This window comes from Choloepus didactylus, chromosome 1 (genome assembly GCF_015220235.1).
Source record: "Choloepus didactylus isolate mChoDid1 chromosome 1, mChoDid1.pri, whole genome shotgun sequence".
Classification (NCBI taxonomy): Eukaryota; Metazoa; Chordata; class Mammalia; order Pilosa; family Megalonychidae; genus Choloepus; species Choloepus didactylus.
The window spans coordinates 198,890,012-198,899,065 of NC_051307.1; positions in this window are offsets into that span (position 1 = coordinate 198,890,012).

Consider the following 9,054-nt stretch of genomic DNA (forward strand, 5'->3'; position numbering starts at 1 on the left):
AATTATTTTGCTTCGCATATGTTTCCTAAAAAATTATCATTTCTCTGGCTTTCTTTTCCTGAGAAGAAAATGCAACTACCTGTAGAAATAAAAATATCGTAAATAGTCATTAAAACAAGGTTTGAAAATCAATTGATCTAATATTCTTTTCTCTTCAGGTGAATTTAGTTAGCTTTTTCAAAAACATTCTTGGCTAGACCTATTCAATAAAAATCAGGATGGTTTTAATAAGCCTGATTGTCTTGCCATCACTGATGTAGGTTCTTTTCACTTCCCTACATTATTTTAAATCTCTGCATGTTTGCACTGATTAGCTCTCCATCAGATCAGCTCAAGTATATCCAGCCAGCCCAACCAAAGTCTGCTTACCAGATAGATTCTGGATTTTGAAATGTCACTGTCACTCCCCAGCCTTCTTTAAGGTCCAGAAGAACAGTGCTGCTTCTGAGAGTGGAATGTGACTGGGCCTGGGGCCTTAAATACATGGGGACAGTGTCTCCAGGAGACGCAGAGAGCAAGGTGGGGGCGATTTTGCACAGGGGCGGGTGAGGTTTTGCAGACCTCCCAAAGCCCTGTTACAGCATAAAGTGCTTCCATCCACAGCCCCTGGGAGCCCACGAGCCTTCCACTGGGGAGTGGGAGCCAACAGGAGACAAGGAGGGTTGGGGGAACATTTCCCCAGACTCCATAATTACACAATCCAGAAAATGGGGTCTCTCTAAGGTCTCTCACTCAACTGGGGATTCAATTCAACTAATAAACTATGATTCCAGCTGGGGAACTTTGAGTGTGTTTTGATGGAGGCATCTTTGTTGGGCATAGGAGGAAAACAGGAATTAAACAGAGGGCAAAGAGAAGACAGGCTTGCCCGGCTGAGAGGCTCGCAGAAGCAAAGAAAGACCTTCCAGCAGGAGCGAGGCAGAAAATGTAGGTGAAGAGTTGCTGTGGAGGAGGAAATCGCAGGGAAGTTCTGATTATCCACTCCATCTGTTTATTTACTCATTCCACATGCCAGGACTGGGCTAGGCAACCAGGATAGGTAAAGAAAAATCAGAGGTGCTGGCTCAAGAAGCTACCTAAGCTGTGGCCTAGGGAAGAAGGCATACAAGACAAGGCAATAAAGTGTGCGGGACGTGAGCACAGGGACCCAGCAGCAGCAACGTCCACACCCTAGGGAGCCCAGCCTGGCCGAGGGAAGGGCTTTGTAAGAACAAGCTAGTTAAGCTCAAGCAAGCATGATCCAAGTGAAGCTGAGAGATTCAGAGGCTCGCAGGTCCCCAGTGCCTTGAGGGAATACATTTGACAAAGCTAGAACAGAGCAAGAAGAGTGTGGCTTTGCTGACAAAGTTGAACTTCTCTTAAAAGACATGGGAAGCCACTGAACAATGTTAGATGGGGGAAGGCCACAGTGGCCACGGTTCTAGAGGGTCACCCAGCACCAAGGGGTGGGAGGACAGAGGTGGGATAGATGGAGCTTCTGTAGGCACCCGTGAGTGGCAAGGGAGCCCTACACTAAGGCCACTGGTGCCCCAGTGGCAAGGGCAAGGAAGGACAGGGGCAGAGAAGAGTGAGGGCCTTCTTGAAGAGGGAACACGCACACGGCTCCGAGGAAGTGATGGGGTGTGGAAGGGAGGGATGCATCAGCAGTAGAGTTTCTCCTAAGCTGCAAAAAAGGAGGGAATACAGAGGCAGTGGGTAACAGAGGCAGTGGGGTAACAGAGGCAGTGGGGACACATCTGGAACATGGTGAGTGAGAGGTGCCCTAGAGACGTGCAGATCAGGATTCCCTAGGAATATGAAAGAGAATGCAGAATCAGAGCTGGTGATACAAGGCAGGTAACCAAATGGAAGATTAGAAATTCCAACATTGGAAGATGGGAAGTTAAATAACATACTTCTAAATAATGTACAGTTCAAAGAGGAAGTCTCAAGAGATTAGAAAATATTTTAATCTGAATGAAAATGAAAATACAACCTATAAAAATCAGTGAGATGCAGTTAAAGCAGAGCTTCGAGGGAAACTTATAGCACTAAATGCATACATTAGGAAAAAAAGGAAGGTCTCAAATCAATAATCTAAGCTTCTATCTTAAGGAACTAGAAATAGAAGAGCAAAGTAAGCCCAAAGCAAATAGAAGGAAGGAGTTTTTCCTAGAGTAGGCCCTAGGCTAGTACATTTGTCTGTGCAAATGACAAACATCAATTCAAACCTTTAAACCAAAAAAGGGAGTAATTTATGGGCTGATACAACCAGAGGGCAGCTGAGGTTCAGCAACCAGTAGAACATACACTAAAGTTCTGACTGCAGGACTCACCCTCCCCACCCTCTCTCCACTTCCCTCTTCCTCTCTCTCCAACTCAGACAGCCTCCCTCCCTGCATCAGGGAAGATAACACATTGGCAAACCCCAAATCATATCTTCTCAGTTTTGCAAAACCAGTTCACAGAGTCAGCCTTTCCCTTTAATATTTTGGTGTGGGAAGGTCCCAGGGTGTACTCTATTTGGCCTAGCTTGGTTCACATGCCCAGTCCTGAACCTGTCACCAAGGCCAGCTGATGGGTCACTCACAAAAGTCCCCTGTGGCCAGGGGAGGGTGGGCGTGATGTGTTTAACAGGCCCGCAGTCCAGCATGGAATGGCGAAGGAGCAGTTTCTCAAATAAAAAGTGGAAAATAACGACAGTCCCCCCAAATCCTCGGGGGCCCAGTCACCCTCCTGCCCCTGTCTGCCCTGAGCAGCTTCTGCCCAGAGCTGCACTCAGAGGAGTAGTTTCTCTTTGGCTGTCACTCCCCAGTTCTGTGGCCCTCACAGCAGCTCTGTTTGTACCACAAGGCCCTACCCTGGCCCAGGTTCAGAAGAAAGCACAATGCTAACCCAGCAGACATCTCCCCAGGAATGTGGCTTGGGGTCAAGAATGACACATTACAGGTCAGGAATATTGAAATGAATATGAAAATGGAGGACAACTGGGGGAAAGAAGTCAATTAAACCTCTTCTTCGGGGTATCATTTTTTCTGGGTTATTACAGTACAATTGCCATTTGAAAAGCAGATTTGGGCCACACAGTTCAAGAACTCTTAAATGTACTGCTACATATTTGAATTTCCTGAACGATGAGTCAGAGAGTGGTGTCAACCTCGCGGGAAATAGTACGAGCAACAGGCTGTTATCTGGGTCATTCATGGGACATTTCATGCCCTGTATCAACCAGCAGCACACGCCACTGAAAGATCCAATGGGCTCTTTAAAAAAAAGAAAGCTGGCAAAGTAAGTGGGCAGCTGAGGCTCAGCAACCAGTATAACATACACTAAAGACAGTGTGGACTCTAAGTGTGGTGCTCTCAAAGGGTACCATGCATGTAAATAAAATGTTTAATTATTAGGTGGGAAGGCAGAAGGAGACAAGGCTGTAAGAAACCCCAGCCACATAATTAACCCTCCACACTCTTCCTTTTTCTCCTGGCACAAATGGGTGGCAAAGGAGAGCCTGGGGGTGGGAGACCTTAAACCTGTGCTTCTCTGACCTCCCGGCTATGCTTGGTGGGTCTGGGCGGTTTTGGGTATTGGTGTGATCACGAGTGTGAAGTGACAGTTCCTAAGTGGTCCTGCTGGCATGGCCCACATGTCAGGAGACGGGAGATGCTCTAGGATGGCGCAAGGTAATCACCTAGGGACAAAACTGGCCAGATGATACGGGTTAGAAATGGCGAGAATTTTTAAAGGAGTAAAGTGGTTACTGTAGGGTCAGGTCATACTGAGCAGGGGACACTGAAAGAGCAACAACTCTCCTGGAGGGGAAGGGGCATTAGGCCCCGGAGGTCCGAGGTGGGAGGTGGGAGTGGGGGAGGGGGGCGGTAACCTCTCTCGGCTCTCACCTGCGGGTCACCTGGCCCAGCCTATGCTCTCCGAAGGCTTTGGAAACCTCACCCCAGACAGTCACCGCTGCCCTCAGTCTAACCACGGGACACCCATTCTCTCAGGAGACCTGCGACTGAGGACTTTAGTGGAGGCAGAATTTTCTGGATACTGATAGGATCCCCCTTAGCCTCATTTCATCATTTGCTGGTAGCCAGTGGTCTCCCTGTACTGCTAACACCACAAAAACCAAAAACCTCTTTCATGTGCTTTTTCCAGACCATAGCAACTAAATTTAACTGACTGCTGGATCTGTCATCCTCCACCTGATTCTGCTGCCAGAAACTTAATAGCTGTTTTTTAAACATTATAAGGGCAAAAGTCCTTTCTACAAGTCCTTTCTGGTACTGCAGTTTCCCTCCCACTGTTAATCCCAAACTTCAGGTTTGGAAGAATTGGGCCTTGACCCCACGTTAGCAGCATACTGCTCCTCAGGTTGCTTACAAACCGGTCTAAACTCTCTCCTGCGAATGACAATGGGCAACTGCATTGCCCTGGGCTTCCTGCTGGCCAGTCCAGCTGGACGATGTGCTGTTGCCAGCACCTCTTGCTGCTCCTGGATTACTGGCATATTTAACTGGCTTGGCCCTGAATAGGGGGCTGGGCTACAGTCTAATCCAAGCGGGCCTGATCACCCTCCTGGGAGTTGTGGTTATGAACACTTGTGTTCAATGTACTCTAAGACAAAAAGAATGGATTTGATCCATGCCCCTATCAGTACAACTATAGGGTATCTGATGGGATGGCCTAGCTTCAAAACAATTCTTAGAGAATTCAAATATATAACACAGTCCGTTTAGGAGTTCGTGAATAATTTGGCTCACATCTGCTATGCAGAAGGGAATCATGTCATATCCGCAGAAGGCCAGGGTGTAGTCACAGGGAATGTCTCTGCATAGTGCCCTGGCGACCCTGCTCGTCTCCACACAGGCCTTATCGGCAAGGCCCCAAGCGCGGTTCTTCCTGGAGCAAGAGGGGTTAAGCCTGGTGAGGGGCCCCCAAGGCAGTTACTCATCCATATCTTGCAGAAGAGGCCACAAGGCCTCTCTCATCCCCCTCTCTAGTTTCAGTAAGTAATAGCTACAGGCTCGGTCAATAAAGCACTTGGCTGTCCTTCAGAGGCAGCTCCTCCGTGGCAGAGCAGCCGTTGGCCTGGGCCTCCTGCTCCCTGGCCCCTCTGGCTCAGTGCTGTCCCGTGGGACTAGGGACAAAGGGAGCAGACACTGCTGACATTGCTACTGCTGACATTGCTTCTGCTGACTAGGTGAGTGTAAACTGACTCCACGTGGACTCACTATCTCTTTACCAGCCAAATCTAAGAGAGTGTGGCAAGCCAACCCTGCTGCAGGGGTGCCAGCCGCCCAACTACTGTTCAGGGACTGCTTGACAGCTTGAAAGAGACACCAGGAGGCAGTGCCTCCCCAGGGCCACCCTCCTCCTGACTTCACAGCCACCTTCGGACCTGAGGAGGCTGGGCCTCAGCCAGGAGACATATCTAGAGACCTGGCAACCTTGAGGCAACTTCTGTAATGGGGGTGGGGGGGAAGCAGGCGGCCTGGCACCTGGGCTCCAGGCTCACCCCACCCTTACCTCCTTCTCCTAACACCCACCCCCAGGAAGCAGAAACGCTGAGGCCCTGCAGTCAAGGAATTGGCCCTTGTTTGGTTCCAGTCCAATCTCACCACTCAGTCCACTATTTATCAAGCAGGAAAGTGTGTGTTCCTCCTTCCCCTGAGGACCTCCGTTTCCTGGTTTGTGATCTCTGGGGTTGTGGTTAGGAAAAAATTGAGATAAAGGGTGTTAACTGCTTACCCTGGAGCCTGTCAGACCAGGAGTGCCCAGCAGGGTCTGGGAAAGCCTTCTTCAAAGCACCCAGAGCCCAAGCTGCGTCTCTTGCCTGCCCTTCCCTGTCGAGGGTACTGAGTGTCTTCTCTTTCCTCCTTCCCGTGATGACAGAACAGTGGTGCCTCATATCTCCTTCCCTTGCAGACAGCAAACAGGACCCAGTAAGTTAGAGGAAAGACTTGGCCAAGGTCAGGAAGAGATCAAGGCCCTAGCACCTGGTCCCCACCCCAAGTTCTTTCCCATGTCAAGAGCAAAAGACACAGCTCACATCTGTACAACCCATGACAAAGACAACCAGGAAAATCCCTAACTTCTGGGACTAGGACCTTCACCTGATCTGAACCTAACCTTGACCCTCACCCTAACCCCTTACTCTAAACTCTCACATCACCTTAACCCCAATCCTAACCTCTAACCCCAACCTTAACCCTAATCCCTAACCCTGGCCCTGACCCTAACCTTATCCCTTGCCCAGTATCCAAGGGAGGGTAGTTCCCCACCTCCCAGCTGAGATCAAAAGGCCCTAACTCAGGTCCCTGCTCCAGGGACATTTGCATCATTCACACAATATTGCTGAGGGCCTCTCCAGGATCACCCCTCTGACTGTCCTCTAGCACCCCCAGGACCTCCAGTGTTCCCTGGAGCAGCAGTGGGCAAGGGGTCACATACAATGGGACGGCCCTGGGCGTGCACTGGCTTCCAGCACCCTCAGAGGTGATCCGGATAAGCAGAGGCTGGTCAGCATTTCCACCTCGTCTGCCAGCTCTCTCTCGGTGTTAGCAGCAGGCTCTATTTATCCCAATCCCAGTTTCCTCCTCTCTCTGCCAAGTAAGCACAGATAGTCTGCTGGTGGCTTTTTTGGGAGCCCTTCCCTGCTGAAGAGGCCTCAACCACATCCATCCTATTCTAGACAGTATCCCAAATGGGGTAGTACTTGCTGAGGGAGGGAGGTGTTCCCTGCAGCGGGCTTCACGGCACCACCGTGCTCTTGTTCCTTCCAGACAGACACCACGTCCATCACTGCAGCTGGGTTGACGGCTGTAACCTGGCCACCATGTGGCACTTCCTGCAGCCAGAGACCTATGACTGGACAGATGCTGGACTGTCATCATCGCTGCCAGGTGTGGACACAGCCCTGGGCTGGGAGGACCAGGCCTGAGCCTCTGGTGCCCAGGCGAGGTCAGTCTGGGCCCTGGAATAGGCGGATAGGACATTCATCTTTTCTTCCCCATCTCCTGAGGTTTTGTCGTCAACTTCCTGTCTTCTTTAGGCCTGAGTCTGACCAGGCTTTCCATTCCCCATCTGCCTGGCCACATCCACGGAACTTCAGTTTGTTCAGATGTAGCCCCAGCCAATCTTAAGTGTAGACCTGGACCTGGGATTCAGGGCCCTTCACAGTCCAGTCTTCCCCTTGCCAACTTGTGTTTCTACCCTCATCTCCCACTGCCCATGAAGCACAAGCTCAGGATGAAACTGGGCAGTGTGCATGGAGAGACAGGGAAGCAGGCACCCACCGCCATCAGGTGGCTCACTGTGTGCACCAGTAACAAGTCCCCACAATAGAATAGGATGGCGCTGGGGAGGGCCCTGGAAGAAGGCTGTGGAGCAGGGGAGGCTCCTTTCTTGGGGAACAGGTTTACGTGAGCTGGGCCTGCAAGGATGGATCAGCCTGGGACTTGGTGGGACCAGAGGAGGGCACTTCTGGTGGACGGAACAATGGTGCTGGGAGCAGGGGTGGGGTGCAGGTATGGGTGGCAGTGGTTTAGCTGGTGAAGGGAAGTAGTGGGTGTGGGGGAAGCTGGGATTGAGAGGTTGAATGAGCAGATGCCCAACACCAGGGCCAGGATAAAGTTGGGGGTAGGTAGGTTATCAGGACTGCACTCTGGGAAGGCAGGTCACTTAAGGGCCAGGCTGCACAACTCAGACACATCTGCTCACTGAGAGGTCATATAACCTCTTGGGTGTCTCATTCTCAGCTCCAAATCGGTTCTTAAGAGTCTTTGGGTCCCTTCATAGCCTGAGACTCTGCCCTTGGCCGGCAGAAAGTCACCAGGGGGCTGTAAATGAGCAGTGTCTCTGGTCCAGGTGATCAAAAAGTCCCGTTCAAGATCGATAATGAAGAATTTTACCACTTCCTGAAGATCACTGCTGAAAGGAGAATGAGATGGGGACCAGAAAGGTGGAAGGCAGAGAGGCCCCACAGCTGACCATGGCACTGGGATCCTTGATTAACAACCCCAACATCCAGAGAGTGGCCCCCAGTCTGTCCTCCCTGTGTGTCCTCAGGAGCTCCTGCAGCAGCAAATTGTCCCTTGAGCTGTGTGCCAGGGAGGAGTTGACATACAGACTCACCCTGACCACAGGGGACTTCTCTCCATCAGGCATCCTGGCTCCAGGTGTCCCTTCCAAAAATGAAACACTGGCCTCAGCTGTCAACTTCCTGAACTGTCTAATGCAAACAGCCCCTGCTCCGTGGATTTTGTCATAAAGCTCTGATACAGCCCTGACTGCTGTTGGAATCTCTAGCTCCCGAAGTCCTGTCCAGCTGGTCTTGGGTGAAGCCCAGTAAGAGGATGAGTGAGAAGGGTCTTGGTAAATCTGAACTGCAGCAAGGGTTCCTGAAGGAGGCCAGGCAGCTTGTCAGGATCTCCAGAGCAGGGCCACGGCACTGCAAGAACTTGGGGCTGCCTCTGAGTCAGGGGGATAGGCTGTTCTCACCTTTCAAGGGGCAAGAACTAGGTGATAGTTGGGAGGACTGAAATACTGCTGAGTTGCCATAGTCATGGGTGAGTGGGAATGCCTGTGGCATCCCGGATATCCTTGCACTTCTTTAGTTCAATCATCTCCTGGGGACCTTCATGGGAAACCACAGGTAATGGCAGAACCAGGGCCTGAGGCTCTTCATTCAAGCTGCTACCTATGGTGGAACCAGCCAGATAAAGCCTTGCCCTTGCCCCCCTCCCTGGGTCTCTGTATCCACTGCCCTGCACCATCCCTAGGGCTCAGTGGGTGTCCCTGAGGCCCTGCCTTGGACTCAGGTGTGATTGGGCTGTTTCGGAGCCTCCCTCAGCCCAAGAGAGCCAGTGCTTTATTTACAGAAGGGACACCAGGAGCCAAGAACGATGACCCGATTGCTTATGGCCCAGGGCATGATGGTGGCAGGAGCAGGTCCAGCAGCTGGGCCCAGCTTGCCCCTGGGGGCTGCCTCTGTAGCACCACCACATGCCTGCATCAAGCCACCTTCTCTGGACCATTTCATGCTTCCTGCCCTGGACCATTTCAGAACACAGTCAT